The sequence below is a fragment of the Anopheles ziemanni genome, chromosome 3 (assembly GCF_943734765.1).
Source record: "Anopheles ziemanni chromosome 3, idAnoZiCoDA_A2_x.2, whole genome shotgun sequence".
Lineage (NCBI taxonomy): Eukaryota > Metazoa > Arthropoda > Insecta > Diptera > Culicidae > Anopheles > Anopheles ziemanni.
In genome coordinates, this window is record NC_080706.1 from 27,827,035 (window position 1) to 27,851,222 (window position 24,188).

General features: G+C 45.4%; 1 protein-coding gene across 1 annotated transcript in view; it reads left to right on the forward strand.

Annotated features, from left to right (window-relative positions):
- Positions 1 to 23: 23 nt before the first annotated feature.
- Positions 24 to 24,188, forward strand: part of LOC131286406 (protein grainyhead) — a 68,804-nt gene continuing 44,639 nt past the window's right edge. Inside the window, exons 1-2 of the mRNA XM_058315353.1 lie at positions 24 to 336; positions 8,827 to 8,943. The gene's annotated coding sequence lies outside the window, so the exon portion shown is untranslated. The remainder of the gene's footprint in view (positions 337 to 8,826; positions 8,944 to 24,188) is intronic.

The window sequence follows — 24,188 nt, forward strand, 5'->3', positions numbered from 1 at the left end:
CGCTGAATCATCCGGTCACTTCCAGCCTGGACGAGTACGTCGACATCCTGCAAGTGCAGCAGCTACTGCTCGAGAACTCTACGTCGGTGTCGACGTCCAACGGGGGCACGACAGTGGCGAGCACAACTACGGCATCTCCCACATCCACCACCAACACCACCACTACCACCACCAGCACACCCACTAGCACTAGCACGTCCTCCTCCGCATCCTTTTCCCAGCAAATCGTTCCGTCCCCGTCCACCAGCACGTCCTCACTGTTTAATGCTAAATCACGCCCGAAGGTGAATCTCCAGAAGGCAGCCGAGTTTTCGTCGGCAGCAAACCAACTGCAGGGTAAGTTCTGCCCGACACTAAGATAGACTTTTTCCTTCGGTTTGTTCCCAAAGTGGTGCTATTAAAAACTAGTGTCGGTAGTAGTAGTTTGTGTAATAGACCATAATAGTAGAGTGCCATTAAATGTAATAGACAGGATTTTGGCTGTTAAATGATGTTGTGTTGAAGTACGTATAGGAAAAACTTCGGGAATACCCATGGGTCAAAAAAATGTTTGATGCTATAAGCTTAATTTGCCTGCTTGTAAGCTAGTAGAAACCTTTGAAATAGTGTATGGCCAGATGATCACAAGCAGGTTAACACTGCGATAGATCTAACAGCACTTTTAAACGGTTTAAACTTGACGCTTGAATCAACGTCAAATTAATGTAAAGAGTTCAAATTTAACATTTATGAAACACAATTACAGAGTTTGCCACCTATGTTCAGCTCTAACCCACCGATGATTGAAATAGCTCATCAACTGTTGTCTCTAAAGCATGTGGTATTGAAATAGCTCATCGACTGTTGCCTCTAACTCATCTCATTTTGTCTCTAACTCATCTGACTTTGTCTCTAACGCTTCTGGGTTTGTCTCAAGCCGAAAACTGTGGAATAAACAAAGTAATTGTGGTTATGATACGTTGTAGAACTCCAAGAACAATAAACATTATCATTTTTGTATGCTTTGTATGCCCAGATGAGTTAGAGACAAAACGAGATGAATTAGAGGCAACTGTCCATGAGCTATTTCAATACCAGTTGCTTTAGAGACAACAGTTGATGAGCTATTACAAAATAACGTGCGTTATTATCGTCCAATTTTGTTTGGAAAAATATCGTGGAACTTTTAATTGAGTCATGAATATTTCCCAAAAGATCCGTTCAATGGACTTGAACTGCTCCATAAAAAACTTTTTGACTACCACGGACTCACACAGTTTAATTCCATTGGAGATCGCGTGTTTGCCTAAACGGAACAACCCTTTCTCGTTGGCACATGAGACGAGAGTTGTTTTCGGGCGAAATCTTCCCATCCAGTTGGACAGAGTTGCCAATGTTGCATGTCTCTCTGGCGTCTGCCTCCTTGCAGGCAGGCGAAGGACCCAATCCACCGCATGTGTGCACACCACGGTCAATCAAGGTCCGCAATGGTTCAGAGTTCCGCTCGCCGACCGCTTGTAGAAAATCCGTTTCCGCACGCGAGCAACAGCCATTCCCGGTCGTCTCCCGTCCGTCCGCTTCCCATAGCCACAGTTTCGTCATGTCAATTTGTGCTAAATTTATTAATAAAACTAGACACTTTTATCATTAAGTCCATTAGCGTTATCGTTTAATTAAAGCCCGTCGCCTTGCGCGGCTCGGACACCACCGGTCCGGCCGTTTTGCCACGAGTTACCGAACGATTCGACCGATGTGGAGTGCAATTTTTCACCGATTCGCCGCCGACAGTCAACGTGCGGCCAGTCCGAAACTGGATCAGTGATCGTGACGACGATGATGATACGACGCGACAGCAAACACGGGGTCTGACACCACCACCCGGGCCAAGGTGGCCGCTGCAAACCGTCAGCTGTCTTGCGGGCAAATCATCGGCAGCAGCTGTAATGAGAGTTGTTTTAGTTGCGAAAGTCGTTGGTTTTTCGCCACCTCTGGGTTGGTTCGTTTCGCAAGAATGCGATCGAGCGGAAGGAGGGTAGTAAAGGTGATAGTAACCATTTTCATGACGTCTTTGGAAAGTACACCAAGTTTCAAATCACATTTCACAACTCTTACCAATAGATCGATCTCGCGTGCGGGAGCGTCTAATTGATACATTTTGATTGAATTGTGTTACGCCATCGCATGAGTAGAAAACTAATTACGGGAACGGCTTATTTCAATTAGCCAATTTCTCACACACGCCATCCTTACGATTGAGACAGAAGTGGCTGCTGTTTCGGTAGCGATGCTAGGCATTCCTAACCCTGCGTGCTCCTGTCGTCCGTGGTCACACGCACCAACGGAATCCATTGACTAGGTCCATTAGAAGATATCCCACTTTGATCGATCCGTTCGCAAGAGATGGGACTTTCGTCTCCGATTCTCTGGCGTGGATAGCCCGAGACTCTGCAGCATTATCTAAGCAAACGGAACCTTGACCACTGCAGCATAGAAGTGGAGCTTAAATCCACCCGATTTCGCTGGCGCTGACGCTGGCACCCTTTTTGACACCGAGGTTGAAGAATTGCATTACCGCTGCCCACGACTTTGTCTATACAGTTTAATGTAATTTCAATGTTTTTCGACTCACGCCCGTCTCAAGAGGTCCCTCCCCCGCCCCCCGAGCATGCTCAGTTGGTCCCGGGGGCTACGCGCTGGACGTAAAGTAACCTGCGCTGAGCCACCGGAGGCACGAGATTCCGGGGGACGCCACGGTGCCAGGAGACGCCATGCCAGACACTCGTCACCTGTTGAATGCGTTGGCATCCCCGGCGCTGATTGCATGTCGCGTTGAATGTTTTATTTCTCCGCTTCTCGGCTTATTTGCGTCCTCGCTTCCCTCCCCCCTGTTACACCGTAGTCGTGCGTTTCTTAGCAATTTTTTCCTCAATCCTTTTATTCGGGCTGCTTTCCACTTTTCCTAGCCTGGCCAGCCACTTGCCCCGAGCTCGAGCACGATACAAGGTGTCCACTCGAAAAACCCACCCGATATCGCAATATAAATCCGCGTGTGTTTGTGTGTCTCCATCCGCCCGGGTGACGTTCGATTTTTATTATTTATTAGCAACCGCAAGGAGACGGTCGCGTTAAAGCCAACGTGCCTCGGCGCTGGCCTACACACACGCCACGCGGTCGTCGAGCTCGTGCTCGAGTTTTTCCGAGCGCCCGTCCGGTGCGAGACATTCCGATACGGCAGCGGTATCGGCCGGCACCGACCGGTGGTGTTTGCTCATAGATGGCTTTTGATTTATTGGCCGCCATTGGCTGGCCGCGTCACCCGGTTCGCCGTACATGTAGGATCCGATGTCCGATAACTTTCGAGGCTCTCGGCTGGACCCGCAGCCCGGAGCCGATCCTTTTTCGCTGACGCAATCGCGACTGGCGTCCTTTGGGGTGTTGGGGCAATGTGGTACACGGGTTTTTTTTTTTTTTTTGACAGAATTACAACATTTTATGCTACGAACCATTTTTCACTGGTTTTATGTTCAATTTGCTTCTTAAACACTTGCCATTTTGTACAAACGGAAAGCCACATTTAACTGTATACTTAAAAATTTGAACTAAAGAAAGTCTTATACCTTTTTGAGAAAGTAGTAGTGTTCCAAAAACCTATGTTTAGAGACTTAAAAACGGTCACCAAATCAAAATTTAATTCCAATTCGTAGCGAATATTTGTGGTAAATATTTTGGTACATCCTTGATCATGTATATTTCCACATCGCTTACCTTTTACAGCAAGACTTGGATGAAACTCATCCCAAAACGCTCGTTGGGCCATTTTTGTTTCGTTCGTTCGTTCCGGTACCAAGGTCATCAATTATACATGACCGAAGGAGTGTACGAGGGAGTTTTTCGAGACGGAAACGTGTCGTCTACAAAAATTACTATGAAATCAAGAGTGACGACCATATAAAAATCCACAGAAACATGCGATGGTCCCTCGACTACATGCAAGCCGTTGCATCGGGGAGAGTAAAGTTAATTTTTATTTCATCCTCGTTCAGTTAACCATCACCATCCCAATAGAAGCCCGGTCCACGGGTACGGGGGAAGCGTAAAATGCATTCTTCTTGCGCCAACTTCGTAGCGACGGGTTTTGTCGTAGCATTTCACCGAACGGACACAGGGGTCGCTAATTTATTTTCACGCACGTTAAACTGTCTTCCTTGTTTGTCAATCGGTCTCGTAAAAACAGCAGCAGTTTTAAAATGGCTGTAAAGAATAAATGGACGCTACCCCGCACGCCCGAGCCGAGGGAGCACGACGTTCGGAGGCCAAATTCTTCACCCGAAACCCCAAGCACAAGATGTCGCAACACCGGAAGACGGTGCCGCACTCCAAGTGGGACGCTGCGGGTGCTAATAAGCAGCAAAAATAGCCCTGAGCGCTGAGGCCGCGAACAATGCAGCGGAGAATGAGATGAGCCGATGCGAATAACGCTCCATTAATCACACCCAATCGGGTGGCGGGGTCCATTTGGCGGCGATGGGTTTGGGTCCGTGCGGCCCCGGAGCGAGGGACAGATTTTCGCTGCACCGCACCGTCATTAATAATGATTTTGTTTTAATGTGAATCATCAATTTCGAGGGAATGGTTTAAAATGTTGTAGGGTTGGAAGAGCAAATGCAAGAAATAGTTCAAGCAGTTGCAATCTTGTGCGAAGGTTGAAACTGTTATGCTTCACTTTCCGTTGCAATAAGACTAGCCATATGAGGGTTCGGAAATATTCCTTTATTTAAAAAGGTGGCAATAAAATCGAGCGGAAAACAAAATTAATTTATTGTGCGTTCAGAAACAATAAATACAACCCATTAATTTGAAGTTTTCTTTTTAATTTAATTTTAATGGGAGTTTCAGTGCCTCCCAAGAACGCTAAAATATATCTCGGTGGAATGAAGAATTACGCCGGGGTGCAGATTGTGTCGCCCGCGAGACGCGAGATTCCCTTTTCCTACCTCCTCTCTCTTCTTGGGCTCGTGCGAATCAACAATGTGGCTGCACTCCTCAGCGCACACGCACAGAAGCCAACCAACGGAAGCGAACATGGTTCGACCGTCGGAGGACGCATCGACACGCGGACCCAAAGGTGGAACTGCATGTTTCGTCGTCGCACGTTCAGCCGAAAGCGTTCCCTTTTGCGTGCCGAGACGGGTAGGGCCAAGAGGGGCAAAAACGAACCTGAGGCGAAGGGCGATCGCGGGACGCGCGGAGCCGTGATTTTAAATTATTGGCGACAACACACGACAACGGCATTGACTCGCGCGACGACAAGAAAAGTGACAAATAAATGTTAATAAATTTTAAATACAAATAACGTGGCGTGCCGCCGGCGGCAACGCACACTTTCCTCCTCCCCTCCTCTTATGCGTCGACTTCCCGACTCCCACATCCCTTCCAATGCTAGCGCGACTCAGGTTTGCAAACCTACTGTCCGAGTGTGCCTCGCTGGCCGGATTGCGTCCAGAAGAGGTTCTTTTATTTTGCCCGGCACACGATCACAGTCCTGATCGATCCTGGCCGCGTAACGAACGTCCATGGCCGACCGAGCTTGCAATGGCGAGTTTTCCCTCGTCTGTGGCATGGTCTGGAGGAGACCAGACGCAAACCCACACGGGAAATGAGGGACGGGGTGAGGTTTATGCACCGATTTTGATTGCCTGTCGTCTGGGGCTTGCGTTGAGATTCGGGTTTTTCCTTTTCTTTCGCTGTCCGAGCGTATCGGAACGCCACTGCACCACTTAAGGTTCAGCATGATCTCCACCGTTCGTCCAGCAGCGACTCAAGAACATCGTCGACAACGACGACGACGACGACGACGACGACAACTTGATGATGCGCGGACGCGTTCACGATAATGGCCGAGCGAACGGGGAACGCGGGGATCGCAATGGCCGCGCGACATAAGTAAATGAAGATTTGAAATGAAATTCGATCAGCGAGCGAACGAGCGAGTTTGGCGCAGGAAATGGAATCGAATGCTTGGCCCGTGGGCGCAGGGCATCGGGCAAGTGATTGGGCGAACTGGTGCGGGGATGCGGGGGATTGGCGTTTTCTTATCCCCTCGTGTCGTGTCGATTCTCGGCACGGGTGTCAAACCACGCCTGGCGACGATGACCTGGCCTGCCCGCGACGTCTGACGACGCGTGGCGTCCCCGAGTGCGCTGATAATGGCAATGAGGATTTCCATCATACCGTTCGGCGTGTCGGGACGGGATGGGGTGACATACAGTGGAAGGGCAGACCAACAAAAAAAAATAAACCAAAAAACAGGCACCATTAAGCTGACGGCAATCAGCGTGATGGCACTAATAAATTAATACGGCGAACAAGTGTATTAATTAGGATAATCAACCGCGAAGGACTCGCCGATTGCTTAAGTGTGTTTTAATTTATTTATTGCGAATTATCGGCTGCCAGCCGGGGCCGGGTCGACCTTGGGGTCGGATGCGATCACCTCGGGGAGGGCTCAAACCATTTGAGACCATTGAAAATAAGATAACCCGTGTTCGTCTCCTCGAGGAGCGAAGACGCGGGCCAACAGGTAAGACTTTTGACACCCTTAAGTGCTTTCGCGAGTGCAGCTTGTTGCTTTGGATGAACGATAATTGTTGGGGCAGTGAAAGTAATATTTTGGTTTTTCGCAACAGAGGAGCAGATATAGAATTGTTTCTCAATTACAAAGAAACAAAGCTTCACTGTCCAACATATGAAGCAAGGGTTTATTAAAGCCTTAGCTTCGTGATATATCATTTTAATGATTCAATTACACACCGATGAATTGACACTCAAACTACGTTGTTGAAGATCATTTATTTATTTAGTTTTTGGCGTAAAAATTCCCAATTTCAATATTCTTAGACTTACCGAATGATGAGAATAAGGCACATTAGAGTAACGGTACCAATAGTGGTGCACTTAGTAATGTAACTAATTTATAAGTGTTAAACATACAATATTCAACATAATTGTATCAATTATGATCAAAACACGACTTTTCCTCTGAAAAACAACTATTTTCACCGTAAACCATTAAAAATAAACAAAAAAAGCGTATATTTCTGCCGAGTTGGTTGCTCCTATAATGGTGGCATCGTTCCTATAGTTGTGGTATCGTGTTCCTATAGTGGTGGAAGTACTTGGAAATGACTGAATATATTTTGACTGTGACTTATTTTTGAAGCATATTTCAAACAGAATGGCCAAAATACTCATAAGCCAATGCATTGTCTGGGTCATAGACCAATGCATTTGGCAGTGATTTATAGCCTTAAGGAAATCATGACATACCTGATGAATTCTTAAGAAATCCAGCATATTAGTACAACCTTAGTTAGTTTGAAAAATATTAATTTTGGAGCCTTAATATATAACGGAATGGAAAGGTTTATCTTTTAAACACTCCACAGAAGATCAAAGAACATTTCATAGAAGAACAAGTTTCTCCATAGTATTTATTTCGTCGTAGAGTTAGCAATTTATTCGACTACATCCACTACTGGTACAAGCACTACTATAGGAGCACTTACCCTAATGCTTCTTTACATTTAAACCACATCAAAACAAAGTGTTCTAATGATTTGTTAAAACTCTGATGTTCCATTATGAACCAGTACCTAAAACCAATTCAAACAGTTATCAAAAAGATGAATGTTGACATTAATATCAGAGGTCTATAACCGTTTAACGTATTCCACGACCATTATACGATCAGCAAGTTTAAACACGAATCTAAACGAAACCCATTAGCTAGAATTATCCTCCTAATGAAGCTCACATGCGAGACTTCGAAAGCATCGACACAAGAAGACAAGTAACGCCCGACAGCATGCGCAATCAACTCAGGAACAGAAAATTCTTCCTTCATCCGACTAGATGTTGGCGATCCTCTTAGGACACTAAACGCACAAACTTCTCACACAATAGATCCAAATAGATTCGGTCTAGCCCATAACTTCTAGGCCGGTTCCCCAAATAAGGAACCCCTGCCGGATCGACCAGAAGAAAATAAAGAGTGTTTTGGTATAGGCCTCCAATTCTTCGGAAAGCTGGAAACGCTATGAAAAACCCACGCCCGTGACTGGCGGACTTGAATCCGTTTTTGGAAGAGACAAGTATTCCTTCAAAATCATTTCCAAGGTCCCTCAACTCATTCTCTGCGGAGCACGCGGAGGGCCCGTGAAGTTTCTCTTCCTCGGGGATTCTAATGGAGGTTCGGCAAAGTTGTCCCGTCCATTCGAACCAAATTCGGGAACTTGCCGCATGAGCATGCAGGATGCGAGGCCATTGGCTTCCCAAGAGGACCCGGATACGACCGTTAATGAACCCGCGCCGTTGTAGTTTGACGAGAATTCTTTCCCCCCTCGGCTTTCATGTCTCTCGTGCGAAACAACACTTCCAAAATGGCCGACGGTGATCATTTGGGTACGAGTTGTATCTGGCCATAGGGTGTTGTTTGTGACTGCGAGATGATTTCCCAAACAAAAAAACACCGCAAAGGAAGAAAACCAAACGAAGAAATCGTACTTCCATCAAACGTTTTGCTGGTGATTGTTTCGTCCGTTTCGTTGTCCTTTGCTTCATGACCCCATCTTGGTTTGGTATCTCACGATCGTTTGCCACACGATAGCTTAAAATCAAAATAATAAAAATGTTGTAAAAACATTCTGCCCGCCTCAGCCGCGTTAACATCGAACCACCAAGAAAGTAACGCTTTTAGTGCCTTTTCTCGTCCCGTTTCTCCTTCCTTCCGGCGGGGGATAGCAACTCACCTGCCTCATCCATCCATCTCTGTTTCTGTTTTCCTTCCAGGCGAATCACCCTCCAAGCGACTTCTCTTTGATTACCCGAGCCCATATTTGTATGGTAATTATCATCCGTCGCCGAGCGACGATCTGGTCGCTCTATGGTTTGGAAGTAACGGAACAGGTTAGTGCGAATACATTACCCACCGCCGGCGGCCGCCATTTTGTTCGACCCGACTGGCCGTCGTGGCCGCTGGAAACACAATCCCTTTGACGCAACACTCGATTGTTCCACGAGAGAAAGAAACATGTTGCTCATTTTGATTTCGACACATTCGACATATATCAATGGTATATACAATTTCTCGCTATTTTCGATAACGTTAATTACTGCAGCGTCTGATACTAGACACTTTGACAGGCGTATAGTTTATTTCCGTTTAAAGTGAAGCATAATGCGCCTCCATTCGTACAATTAATTTCAAACAGATGACGTTACATTGCAATGAATCCTTAAAATAAATTTCTGTTTACAAACTAATGTAGGTGGAAATGGAAAGATTCGGTCGAAAAATAGCATTTCAATACGTAGGCATAAAACGCCTAGTTGAATGTCTTTTAACATTCTTGTAATTAGATTTATCTTCGAGAGAACACAGCAAGACATACTAAAACGATGTGAGTAAACTCTGTCTGGTCGATGGAAAATGTATACAACGAATTATGTGGAATAATTTGGACGCCTTAAAAATTGCTCAATCACAATCTGGTTATCATTGCACCGCATGTATAGCAATCATCTGAAAATAGTAATGATGCTATAAGTGCAGATGTGAAATTCAATTGCATGCCATTGTAGGTTGCTATTAAACCTCCTACAGAAACCAGTATGTTCATAAGAAATTTGAAAACATTAACATGGCTCACTAAATATCGTATGATTTCAACGCAAACTGAAACATGGTATGTGGGAGTTTGTGAGAAAAAGCAAGCTTTACCGCATGAAGTAGAAAGCTCGTAAACATTTGGCGCTGTTGTGGTTCTTTCTCCTTGGAGGTATAGGTGGCGCACCTGCTTGGAGATGATGCATTTTAATATGATATGCTAATTAAACGACGTCCGAACCTGATATTTTGCCGGACGAGTCCGTCCCCAACGATTCAGTCCTGTATGTAAACATATCGTAACAACGTCCCGTAGTAACCTGCGCATAATGCAACACCGATTCCCGCCCAGCCTAAGAGAACTCGCTTGGTGCGTTGGTTAACGTTCGCGCCCAAAGTGTTCTTATGTTACTTATGTGTACCTTGCTTCTCCCGCTTTTCGGTAACCGAATACCAAAACAATCCCAGCTCCAGTAACGACCACAAGGGTAGATTAGCTCAGGCATTTCGCGCCTTTCCCGCCCGACGTGTCTTTGCAACGAGACTCCGGAAAGGGGAGATTTATGAATGGATAAATCTTATGTCGCGCCGTACGCTCTCATCATCGTTGCCGAGACCGCCGTGGCCGCGTGTGGCGCAAATATGACGCGGGAAAATGGAACCTCTTTCCGGCTGAATGCATCGCTCCAGCCGTCGGAGGTTTGTTTTTGTTCAGGTGAGCTTTTTTCTTACTGTACCTTTCTTCGAGCATGTTTTGCTTAATGTTCGAATGGTATCTTCTGCACCCCGTGCGGTGTCACTTCCGGTGTCGTTTCCGATCGGGTTCCAGCGGGCAAGACTGTACCAGCCAGACCGCTGCTGTACCGCGTTATGTTTCTGCTCGTTAGGAAGCTCCTGGCCCACTCCTGGCGTGGATGTTCCCGCCTTCAATGTTATTTTGATTGCAGTTACGGCCGTGGAGTGAAATAAAACAAAACAGAAGACGGTCAATGGCGCAAAGTGATAGCGCCCCATCGTCGTCGTCAAGCCATAATGAGCTCCAGTGTGCTGTAAGGTTTTTCGTTGCTAAATAAAACAATACCGTCCGTCGGTCCGTCGTTTCAGGCGCGCAACGCAGCCACGTTTCCGGGAAATGCGTTGGCGTGGATCAGCCGTCGGGCTCGCGAGCGGTTCTAATTTCGCGCCCAAACGGTAGCACTCGCTTTTCAGAACAAGTAGCAAGCGTCGCCGTGGGCTTCACCGTGATCGGTTGTTATTTTGCTACTCCCGACAAACTTTCGAACCATTCGTCCTGGGACGCGTTGCGCTGCGAAACGGGAGTCTCTTGTTTTCGTCAGATGCACGGCACTAACCCTGGACCTGGTTCGAAAGCAGCACGGTCCAGACATTTGTTGTTTATATCCGCCCGGCAACGTGATGCCTTCCGGAGGCGTTGAGTATAGTTTTCTTATTCTGGGGCGTGTGCGGCGCGCGCGCGCTCGCCAAACGTCGTCTCATGCTGCGACAGCTTTGGAAGAGGTTTGCTGAACCGTGGGAGGGATTGTCATAAAATTGCATTCTGTCGCGGACACGACCATCTCAACACTCGGCCCATGGCGCGGATGCCTAAACATCTGGCTACGGGAGATGTTTTATTTTCCGTTTTTATTTATTGTTTTTATTCTCTAAAACAGTCGGTTAAGTATACAAGTATACTTAAGATGGGTGCGGGGCTCTTAATGTTTTCCTTCTGTTGGTTAGGAAGTTGATTTGTGTATGGTTATATTTATAAATTCTCGACAGAGTTTCTCAACATTTATTATGTTAAATAATGAATCATACGTGTAATATTGTCCTAAGTGATATAAGCAAACGGGTTTGTTAATTTCCTGTTTAATTTTTACTTTACTTTTTCCTTTCGGACGTCTAAGATTTCTTCTTCTTCTTCTACGAAGAAGAACGTCTAAGAAGTTTTTTTATGAATATTTTTAAGATTAGATTTTGTTTAAAAAATTTTAAATGCTTATTTACAACCACTTTCCCTATTTTCTCTACTCCTTTCGTTTATGTAATCGTTTTATGTAATCAAATCAATTCTCTAAATGATTTGATTGTTTAGTCAATTTGGTTTCATTTTTTTGTGGCAAGGATATACTGAGGTCGATTACATTTTCGTCTGTTTCAACGGCCATAATGTTCTCGCGTTCGGCTCACCGTAATAAAACTACAACCTAGTGATTCCATCAGTCAGGTTCCCATAGAGCTCCAGAAGGCTAAATATTATGCTTGCCTTGGATGAATGAAATAATATACCGATAGGCTGACTTTATAGGCCCGCGGAGTGAGTGATAATGATCTTGTCTTATTAAAATTCATTTTCTACATTCGGGAACACAGTCTAGCATGAATAATATGTTACGTTTGTTTAGTGGGTTTTGTTTTATCATTTCCATCCTGCCCGCACTTAGGCACATCATCAACGGCCGACCACCGGCCCGACCCGTGAAACAATCAAACGAAGCAAATTGATGAAATCCTAGAAGCATTGATTTATGCACATAATGCGCCTCGGATGAGGCGCGCCCGAGTGGGCTTATGGTGAGAATTTTCATGCGTATGTCCGAAGGGAATGTTGGGGAGTCGGTGGTGTGGGAAAAGATCTCACCGATTCAAAGCTCATCTTGGTGAGGTCTTTAATGTTTCCAAATTATTTAATTTTGTTTTGTTTTCATAATCTCCTCTTTTCACTATTTGCCCAACTCGAAAGCGTATTAAGTTTAATCATCCCAAACAAATGCTATTAAATATGATCCTGATGAAATCGCATCTCGCTTTCCCCAAGAGATTATTCATTCACATGCTTGGCCAGTGCTCGATCAATCGCCCGTTTGCGACATCATGATTATCGTCATCATCATCATCATCATCAACATGATCATCTTCGGTGGTTGGGGTATGGATTGGTGGCAAAGAAACTGGCTCAACCGATGGAAATGGTTTCCCTCCCGCATAGTCGCATATCGGGGGGATTATCTATTCCGATTTGACTTCGAACAAATTCGAAGGCAAATGTCAACGGCTATAAATTAAAATGGGAATAAATTTTCTCTATCTCTCACACCCCCTCCCTCGATGCTACCACAACCGAACGATGTTGCCATTTCCCCGCGTACACATGCTCGCCTATTTGGTGATGTTGGGTTCGTCCAAGGCTCGGTAAACGCGAGCTCAAGCTTATTTTCATCGGCCGAAGAATAAACAAAGAAATGAAGCATTTTGACTGAATTATAGCAATCATACGATGCAGACGATAACCCTTTCGATTACTTTTGAGGAAACCAATCCGGTTGATCCGAAAATAAGTAATGGAAGGAAATGATTTCTATCTGAAATAATGACATAAACTAACAGATGTTCCTGTAACTAACTGGATCTAATAGAAAGTGACACCTTTGGAGCTGTTTCCTGTTGCTAGCTATGCTTTTTTAAATCTTTATATGATCCTTACTTTCTGCTTTGTTTGGAAGATGTTTTATTGCAAATCAGAAATGCATTTTTCATATTTTTTAAATGTTACTATAACAGGGGTCCCATCAAAAACAACCATAAGTTTCAAACCAATTTTAACCGATTAAAACCTAGTCACTCTTGCCATATGGTGCGTAGGATAAACCCTCATAAACATGTCCTATGTTTCATCATTACAAGGATTCTTACAAAACCGTACATGTCACAGATTCGACACGTTCGTCCCTAAGTGGATCATATTATTCATCTCTCCAAATAAGGTCAACTTTTGGGTGAACCGTCGGACCAGTTTTGTTTTGCCTCCTACCAACTCTTGCATACTTTGCAGCGAGCAGGTTTATCAGCTCTACATTTATTGCCTACAATTCACGGCGGTCCATTTTAAAAACATCGCGATCGTACGCGTTTTTTGTCCGCTCGTAGTTCGGCAACCATTCCTCAACCATTCTGGTTTTCGATTATACTGTGTTGGCTTGCTCCTAGAAGGACCGGATATAGGTGAAGCGAACTCTAAAATACACTCCTAAAGTGTCAAAGATTTACGCGTCGAACAGTTTTACGAGCGGTCATAAAGATGATCTTCTTTCAACTGTCATAACCGGTGCTGTTAACGTTAGATAAACACAAAGTAAACTAACAGTCAGTCACTTGAGAGACTTTTGCGTTGCATTTGAAATATGGAGGTAGGTCTTAGGTTTTTAATTGGATGGATTATGAAATTAACATTGTTCCATGGGTCTAAAAGGTTTAATCCTTTTCCACTCCCAGGCCTTATTGGATGCACGCAAAATAGTATCATATTACAATCGATAAAATACCAGAATATGTTAAACGTTCTTTCATGGGTTTAATTGCGCACAATTTGTAGCTTGTAAAAACAATTTTCATGTTAAATACAACGAGCAGGTTCAATTTAGAATCGATTCCCCAGCCGTCGGCTTTTGAGCAGCACAACCCGACGGCCATAAACAAGAAGACAACGCATATTTAATCGCATTAGAAAGAAGATAAAGTCCACGGGATTATGCTAATGATGCATTATGTTTATGAGCGAATGATTGAAAAGTAGACAAGAAAAAGAGAGGAAAACAGCCAAATAAATTAAGGGAATTATTTTTTATAGATTAATTATTAGCGTCTGTAAGCGAATAATTCCTACGTTTTACAACTCCACAAGCAACGAACTGCACGATGAAGGTAATTATGAGCAGCGTGCGTACTTATCCGTGCGCCATAGACTCCAGTATTCCGTAGCACTTGAAGCTAATGAAGAGGACGACGGTTCGCCGTAGTCGAGTGTCCCGGTTGCGGAAAGGTTGAACGGGGACACGGCCATAGGATCCGTCGAAATCATAGACCTTCACCGTGAAGTGGCTCATTTGAATGGAGTTATGGCAAAAATCGGAAGACTATTTTACGACTTCTGTCGAGCTGCAAGTGGGTGACATCATGTGCGCCACACCGGATGAAGGCTCGTTTTATCTATGCATACAACGTTGTGAGTTGTGAATATAGCTCAAACCATAGGAAAATCACTAGCTTTTGTATGAGCTTTGCTTCATCGAGGAGATTCTGGAAAATATGAGAGTTTTGGAAGGTATTTAAAAGCATATAGACCACCTATCCGATTTATTGTAAGAGTTATTTTTCAAGTAATACTAATTGAATTTATTTTCTACTTGACAATGTCATGTAATAAAGTGGTTTAAATGTTCAACCATAAAGTACTCATCTCAATTGGGTAAAGAACAAGTAAATTTACGAGAGTACAAAGCTTCTCGGATTGAAGCAAGCGCATGATCGATAACTTAATTCTCCTAATGAAACACTCATGGGAAAGGAGTCGATATTTCAAAAATCAATTAAAACCCACACTGCACGGCATGCAACCAGCACCAGTACGCATCCGCGAATCGAGGTGCAATTAAATCACACCTTCCGCCACCGGCTCGTAGTGTCTTGCAATGCAGCGCTGCATTACTGCATCGTAACCAACCGAGCGGGAACGGCTAAAGACACTGGCACGCGTGTACACAGCCACAGCCGCACATGGAAACGGGCACGATTTATCTAAATGCGCTACAAATCCCACATTATATTGACTTTCGATGTAGTCCACGACGGGTCGTGCGCCCCGGGGTCGGCCACTATCGGAAAACATTTTAATTTTGATTCAATTAATTTCAATATAAATAGCGTGCCTGCTAAATGCATGTCCCATACAAGACGGGGGAGGGGGAGTGTGAGGGGCGGGCGAGGCAGGGTGGCATGTCGCTTCAATGGGGGATATTAATTTCCGTTCGACCGTCCGTACCACGTCCCAGGCCAACTGTTCGCGGCAGTGTAAGTACACATGTTTTCTACTTTCTGCACCGAAGGATCGCTTTCCGGGCTCGAGTGGGAACGTTTTACACTTTTCTTCTCCGACGGTGGCATACCCGGTCTGGTACGAGTCGCATCTCGGACGTTCCTAGGACCTTCCTTTTTCCTTTAGCCGAGCATTACGAGTCGCACCTTTTTTCTTTTTCTCCGGTCAACGATCAACAAACAAACACAACAGTAAATCGCACGAAATTACAGTGCGGTTGGCGGTTGTTGGCCGGGCCAATGCAATTCGATATGCACATATTGGATTAACTTTATTCATATTACTAATCTCATTAAAATTGCATCGCTTCTTGGGCCCGGCACTCGGCGCTTCTTGCGACTGTTGGACCTGCATCGAATGCCAACGAGTGAAGTGCACGTATCGATCCCGGAACGTGATCGAAACACCGTGTCACCTTTGTCGTTTCTTTGTGGGCCCATTCGGCTGTACCTAGTCGTACGCATTGGGTGCAAAATGACGATTAAACTCTACCTTCCTGGTCGAATGAAGCGTACGGATACTTAATAGGGCCATTTAGTGTAATAAAATTGTTTAACACAATTGAGGTATGTTGTTGCCCGAAAAGAACGTATTTTAAAAATGCAAATCAAATTGGTTTAAAACAATACACATGACAGCAGACAACAAAAATTATCTCATTTAATTAGAGTTGAAAATAATTGGGGGTTAACAACAATTTTCATTCCATTACATCACTGAACGATGACTGAAAATGTGTTTTGATTTAAAATACTGATGATTGTACTGAAAACCTTCAAAGGAAAGGAATTTAATAGCCGATTATAAAACCTCCATATGGGAGACTGGCTCCCAGAAGTTACGTAAAAAAAAACCTGGCGCCTCTAGATCCGACAACCTTTTGTCTACAGCCATATTTTTCTCCACGAATCCGATTGATTCCGTTCCGACCGGAAACGCGTGGGACTTGTCATTCAACAAAACATCGGCCCGGCATCTACTGTCTTGCACAAATCTCGAAACAAACTCTAAAATCGAGCTACGACATTGCTCCATCCGAGCGAGGCCCGGCCGAGGCCATCGCGGAGAACAACGGAAACCATCCGCCGTGCGTAGGAAGGGTCACCAGGCGGGTTTGCTGGCGCTGCCTTTGCCTAGGGGACGATGCAGCTCGTTACGGCAAGCGCCACGCAAACGCGGTAGCTCAAGACCTGGCGCAACAGTGGAGTCCCACTGTTTCCGATCGGGTGAAAATGGCGCACTTTTTCTTTTCATCCCCTAATGGAAGGTCCCTCGGTTGGGGCTCGCCCGTCCGCCATCTTCTTGGGTCGGTTTCGTGCCGCAAAAGCAAATGGCCGCCGATCGGCTCCGCTCCGGGCCGAAGGCACGCGCGTCCGCACGACGCCACCGACACCGGTTGTCCAGCGCACACAAAATCGACGAAAAAGCACGCAACATCCGCCCGCGCAACTTTTGTCACCGCCCGAAAGTGGTTCCGGCCAAAAACGGCGGACGGCCGGATCATCCGGACCATTTTCGGCGCGGTTGAACCGCTTTCCTTAATTATCGTCCATACCGGGAGGGGGAAAAAAACGGGTCCGCGGAAGACCGCGGCCAGGGTTTCATGGGAAGCAACATGGCGCAGCCAAAAACAACAACCAAACAAGATACGACCGCCATGCTGTTTTGTTGCTGTTTGGAGTTTCGCTCAAGTTTGGCTCCAAAGATACATTCGAAAAACCGGGTGAAGGCAAGCGAATCGCCTCATTTGAGGTTGAATTTCATGCGATTATTTCATTTGCCGGGCCGAGATCGGCCACCATTGGCGCCGAAATGGGGCATAATTACGCATCGCATCGGGTATAATTATGGGTCGTTTTTCTTGCGTCAAGATAAATCTGTTGTGAAATATGTTTAGCTACTTGACACAGCTTTTACTTTAAATTATTTAAAAGTAAATTATTACAACCAACCGTACAAAGGAAATGCTTTAGTTAAACAATGCGAATTAACAAAATTTTACCTTTTTAAAGGATTGGCAATAAAACCGTTTCCTAGTTGATTGCCTTGCTTGTTTCCTGTTGTTAAGTATGGAGTATTTTGCGCCAGTTTCGGAAGTATCTGTCCACAGTATGAGATACAATTTACCAGTTCTAAAGATAGGGGGTTCGCGACAGCCGAGCGGTAGCGCCGGTTAGAAAATCGGCTCATGAGCGCCGAGGCTCACCACCTCGACGGCGTGGGTTCGAATCCCAACCGAGACCGGACCTTCCCCCTGTACGAGAGGACTGACTATCCACATACACATAGGGTAAAAAAATCGTAAGCCCTTTACGACAGGTATGACCAACAAGGGCGTTACGCCAAGAAGAAGAAGAAGAAGTTACCAGTTCAAGAATGGTTAAGGTGAATAAATAAAATAATCCGAAAAATAATTCAAATCAGCAAAAACCTAACGGGGATTAAGTTGTTGCTATCATGAATCCAAATTGTGGTTAACTAAAACCTGCTCTAGAATCTGCTGGTAATCCTGGATGAAATCGATAATACCGATATTTATACGATTAGTTTAAGTGAACACGTAAGCAAGCACTACAGTTCCAAATTGGAAGTCTTTAGAGGAAACGTGTCAAATTGCTAAAAGGCAATAAAATAGGGTAACTGTACCAATAGTGGTGCACTTAGTAATGTAAATACCAATTAGGTGTAATTTATGAGTGTTAAGAACACATTATTCTACATATTTGAATCGATTATTATCGAAACATGACTTTTCTTCTGAAAAACATCTATTTTCACCGGAAACCATACAAAATACACGAAAAAAGCGTATTTTGCTTCCTAGCCGGTTGCTCCTATTTTGGTGGTATGGTTCCTATAGTTGTGGTATCGTGTTCCTATAGTGGTGGTAGTACGAAAAACTTGAATATATTTTGACTATTACTTTTTTTTAAGCATATTTCAAACAGAACGGTAAAATACTCCTTGACCAATGCGTTGTCATTGAAAAGACTGTATTGTTTTACCGAAATATATCCAATTTTAGTTCATAAAAAATGCTTTGAATATTACAGCTAAAACTAAAGTATATGCTTTATAGCGTATCCTTCGCCCGCTTTATTTTTTCTTTCCTCTGCTTCTTCTGCTGAGCCTTCACTCCAGTTCCGCTTTGTTTATTTTGTAGAAACAGAATAAAATCACTAAATTTACCTGATTATATTGGCCAAAACCGTAATAAAACTAAAGTATACTTGTGAAAAAATCTATGGCTACTATAGGAACAACTTGGGTTTTTGTGCCTATAGTGGCACTATAGTAAAAACTATAAAAATATAATAAAATTAAGCTAAAATGCACTAATTTCGTGTAAATCAATTATATTGGAGTATGTAAGTAGCGAAATCATATAGTTTTAATGATTTTGCAGTGATTTATAGCCTTAAGGAAATCATGATATTTGTTATAGATTCTTAAGGAATGCAGCATGTTGGGACAACCTGTTTTGAAAATATGAATTTTGGAGCTTCTATATTACGGAATGAGATGGTTCATCTTTTTAACACTCCGCAGAAGATCAAAGAACATTTCATAGAAGAACAAATAACTCCATTGTATATATATCGGCGTAGAGCTAGGATTTTATTCCACTACAACCACTATTGGTACTAGCTCCACTATGGGTGCACTTACCCTACCCAAATATTAGTTAAAAAGGATTGAATAACAATTTCACAGGCATTCACCGAACATCTTCGACCTGTCAAAGCATCAGGTGGGTCTCTCTAAGAGAGGCCTTTATCGGGAAGTTGGTGTACGTGTGTTCGTCGGTGTGTTGTGTGTATGATCGGTCGTTGCAGAAACGTGGGCGTCGTTTTAAGCAACCGTAACCCTAGTGCACCCGCCAACGCATGGAAGGGCCCGTCCATCGAAACCAGCAGACGGGCCACGGTTTCATGAATGAAAACTACTCTCCCCATCGCCCGGTCCTCCCTTCACGTCGTGGGCTCCCAAAAACGCTAAACTACGGTGCGTGAGCTTGCGTAACCCAACCGTTCGACCCGCAGCGAAAGGGCCCCCCCATCACAACCGCCTATCTGTCACCATCAATGATAGTGCACCGACGACGCGGAGCCTTACGGTGAATGAAATCGAAGCCCGAACGCGTACGAGCAGGCGCCTCATTTCCATCGACCCCAGATCGAAACCGTTGCCAACACTGGAAGACCTTGCAGCGTGCCGTTTTTATGAATGAACGACCAAGATGGCGATGTTGCGAGGGAGGGGAGGGGGGTTCCGAGGAAGGCTCGGCAAAGCCTCATTTCTGCCACATCTCGTATTCTTGTCCGGTGCTTGCCCCGATATGCAGAGTCCACCACGGAGACGGTGTGCTTTACCTTCGCCAACAAACCGATTTGCCTTCGAATGTGAAACCATTAGTAGTTAGGGGAGATAAAAAAAGCTCTAAAAAAGACGCAGTAGAGTATCACCTGGCACCACTACTAGGTCTGCTTGATGGATGGTGGCCAGTTGTCGCGCCATTTCGATCGCGAGCGTGAAAATTGAGGGCACCGGAGTGACAGCTTGAGCGGCTCGATCGCACAAGAAACCTGCGTCCGGTGCAAACTTCCACTCGGTAGACCCTTTGACCGTGGCGTCACCCACGTCCTGCGGTAACCGAAGGTCTTCCTGAACCGAGCTGCGGAGCCCTCTCGAGCTTTTGGGCGTCAAAGAGCGGAAGCGGGAACAGGGTGTCGTTGCGCCCTCGTAATCCCCCTTCAAGGACCCCGTTCCGTTAGCACCTTACGCGCGCCACGGCTGTGTAACTGTTGTTGTATAATTTATAAACCTCCACCCCTCCCACCGCTCTCCCAACCCATGCCCGGTGGGTGCATCGTTAGACTACCTACGTACGGTACGGGGCACGCTTAGAGCCGTTAGAGCCTGCACGCTATGGGGTTTGCTTTCATTCATGAAAAATATTCATTCATCTTGCATTAAATTGGCAATCGAGGGAGGAGCAAGTGGAGGGGCTGCGGACGGAAGTCACGCCGCAGCTGAAGCTAGCCAGCGACAAATGGCAGTCGCTGCACTATATGGATGATTGCATCGAACCCGCACCCTTCCGTTTCACCCGGGCCGTTCCGTTCACCCTTTGAAATATTCAAATTTTCTCCGGACGACAGATTCAAGTTTCAAGTTTCCGATGCCATCGTTCGGTGTTTGTGCAACGGAACTTCCACCGATTTGTATGCCTCTGTCAGCTCGAGCATATTTAGAAAGAGATGTAATCGTATTCGATGAGCCGCACAACGGTTGCCCGGGGAAACTTCGTTCATCACAAATTTGTCTACGAGTTGAGGGAGAATAATCCGGGGATTAGAATATCATTTTCCACCATTGGTCATTAGTCATCCATCTTGAGAGATCGTTAGATTATCATCTCATCAACATTCTCTCCGGGCGTAAACAGTTACCTGGGACACGAAAGTATGAACGGAATCATCTTCCGTAAGACTCTTTTAAGAGTTTTGAATAACCTATACTGCAAAATTGCTACTAATCAAATTCAAGTGATTATAAGCCAAACGCATTCGTTAAAATTAAATTTGGAATTTTTCTATTCATTTATCCACGATCCTATTCATCGGTTTGTGTTCCTCCGTAAGTATACCAATATGTTTTGCATTGCCTGCGATAAATTTTAACCTTAAAGCTGCTTTAACTAAGCCGCCATCTTTTGCTCGCCCTAGATGGGCCTGGTCGTTTGTCAAATCCACCCGAGGCCCCCGAAGGGAACTGAAAACCGAAACACCTCCGCAAAGTATCGATCACGCTCATCGGATACCCATTTCATATGACGATGCCGATGCCTAGGTTGATGATGATGGTGATGGTGGTGGTGATGGTGATTTCCTCATAACCTGATTTTGCCCGTTGCACCGGAAATGGATGTCGTCATCAAACATCGGTCGTGTCTATCGAAACAGCGAAAGAGCAGCTCCAAAATCCACCGTACGATTGATGGAAAATCCGGGCGCGAGATCGGGCAGATTTAAAATGACGATTTTTATTTCATCGTTCATTCGGTCCGGTTCGCTTTTGAGATAGGAATCTTGGAATTCCAATGGCCAGTCCCATTGAGTGTTACAAACGCCCGTGGGAATGGGAGCCTTTCGTTTCTAGCGCAAATATTTCCCAAATAGAGAAATAGAAGAAGTAATGAAGTGGGTGAGACTGTCATGGATAGTTTCTTCGCAGCTATCAAGATTATGCTTTTATGTCTATATACTCTCTCATAGGTGAGATAGCGCTTCAAACTGATTGGATATTGATCCTTATGCATTGTTTAGAAAGTTTGCGTTTTTCAAGAAGCGTATCTCATTACCATCAATTTTCCAGAATATACGAGAAATTCTTAAGTGAGCTGATGGAAAACGAGACAGTTTGAGGCTTTGATTTTGGTCCGGTGGTTATGTGTTAATTAGCACTCCTCCATAGTTTTTGGGGTTATAAAGCACCCGAAGCGATATGCAAATTTGGCACTTAGACAAAACATTGGATTAAAAGTCAGGCAGTAGCAGAAGCTTTCGAACACATTGGGAACCATCTGCACGAAAAAGAACCAAAAGAGCAAAGCGCCATCTACTATTGCACCTACGCATCGCTTAGTGGCACCTTTGCCTCTGGATACCTAGTCGTTACCCTCCGTTGTCGCCAGAAGGTATAGGCTTCGGAAGTGACTCCCCCGCTTACTAGAGACCCCCCCTCGTTCAGACCCCCCCTTTGCATCCAGTTTGCCTTCACGCGGAAATCCTCTCGCCGTCAAGCTCGCGGGGCGGAACTGAGTGGCTCAGCTCGCGGACTGCCACAACAACAACCGCTGGGCGCTGGGACGAACGGTAGCAGGCATTTCCCAACCCCGAACCGCTTTGTGAGCACCGCCAGCGTTCGATGGGGCGTCCATGTGCGCCTGCCCCGTGCCACGGTGTGCCGGCGTGTGCGTGTACGTGTGTCTTTATGCTGGTGTGGCCACGAAGCTCTAACCACGGCGCGTAGGTGTACACGTGTCTATTTGGTCGTCGTGTGGAGAGCTTTTGCCAGTGCGACCTGTTTACTACAACCATTGACGAGGACGACGACGACGATGGCGAAGGCAGCATAGAGAGTCTACGACGATTCATTCACAAATTCACGACAAGCTGCCTCACAGCTTCCCCCCCGGGACCGACCCACCCAACCCTCGTTTACAACCCTACCGTGCTTGGGCCCACACGATCCACCACCTACACGAAAACGGAACAGCGATGCTGAAGAGACTGGGCTCGGTGGGCCGAGCGAGATGAAAATGTTGGTTTGTAAAACGCGAAAAGAGACTAGACAACCAAGCCAAGCGAGAGGGTGAATGTGACGGAGGTAAGTAATGAACGGGAAAGAGAGGGACGGGGTACCGTTTCTGTTTATGAATGAAACCCACCCCAACCTTCGCGGGCTTTCCGAGAAGGGTAGCCGCAAATGGGTGCTTTCGCTGAACTGGCCTAGTGTACGGGTCTAATGCCACCAGTTGGTGGTGTTGGTGATGCTGTGAAGCCTGTGCGTGGGTTTGATTGAAACCCAAAGTCGCGCGCCGTGCGGTGTAAGGCAAAAGCAGTACCAGGAGGATGTACGAGCAACTTGATTGAATTAACGAGAAACAATCCTGATGCCATATCGGTTGCTGGCCGAAAATTGGCCAATAGGGTCAGAAAGTAGGGAGGGAGAGGGGGGAGGCACAGCAGGAGGGAAAATTGAGCTACGTCCCCCCCCGTTGGAAACCACAAAATGTCATCCCTGGATTGGCTCTCTGCAACATGAACATTAACACCACCAACTTCATCACGTTTTCATCGTACAAAACCCACAATGGAAGTGATTTGTGGAAATTCAAAGCTTAAAGGTGGTGGAAAAGCGATAACTAAAACACGCTTTAAACCGGTTGAAGCTGGGAATGTCCATCCGCCAAAGGTCTTGCGGTGTACTCTCGCTAGCTCCTCTAATGTGATGCTAAGGCGAAATGGATACGATGGAAAATGGTTTTCCCTAGCCAACGCCTGCGCTCCCCGGTGCGCCAGTTGACATGTTTTTCCGTCCGTTCCGGAAAGGACGAGCGGAAAACCCTAACGGATGCGAACAGGAAGCTGGATGCCCATGGAGCCGAGGGTGGTGGGTTGAATTGAAATTTATCATCACATTTGAGTCGTTTACCGTTTTCCCACGGGAGTGCGTGGTCGATGATGAACGGAGAAGGGTTTTCCCCGACCCGTTTTTCTCCTTTTGCCGTTACAGGCAAATAAAAGGAATCAATTCGCCCACGTGTATGTATTTCAAAGCGGTCCATCTAGGGGATCGGTTCGCTTTAATGTCCATGTTGAATATGTTTGCAAGAATAATAATAAAGATGATGCTCTTCGAAAGTGTTTATTCAACAGTATTTGTTTAATCAATAAGCTTTTTCCACAGATTAAAAACAAAGTTTAATAAAGTTAAATTGATTTACCTGGTAATGAAAGTTCAAAAGAAAAGCATGAAACCCCATTTGGTAATAGATTCGCTCGAGAACCTCTTCATTTAGACTACCCCCACTGCATCCAAAGATTCCTTTTCCCCGCCACTGTTCTCCGCTTCCGTTCTTAGTTTTTAAAAACCTGTTTTCCA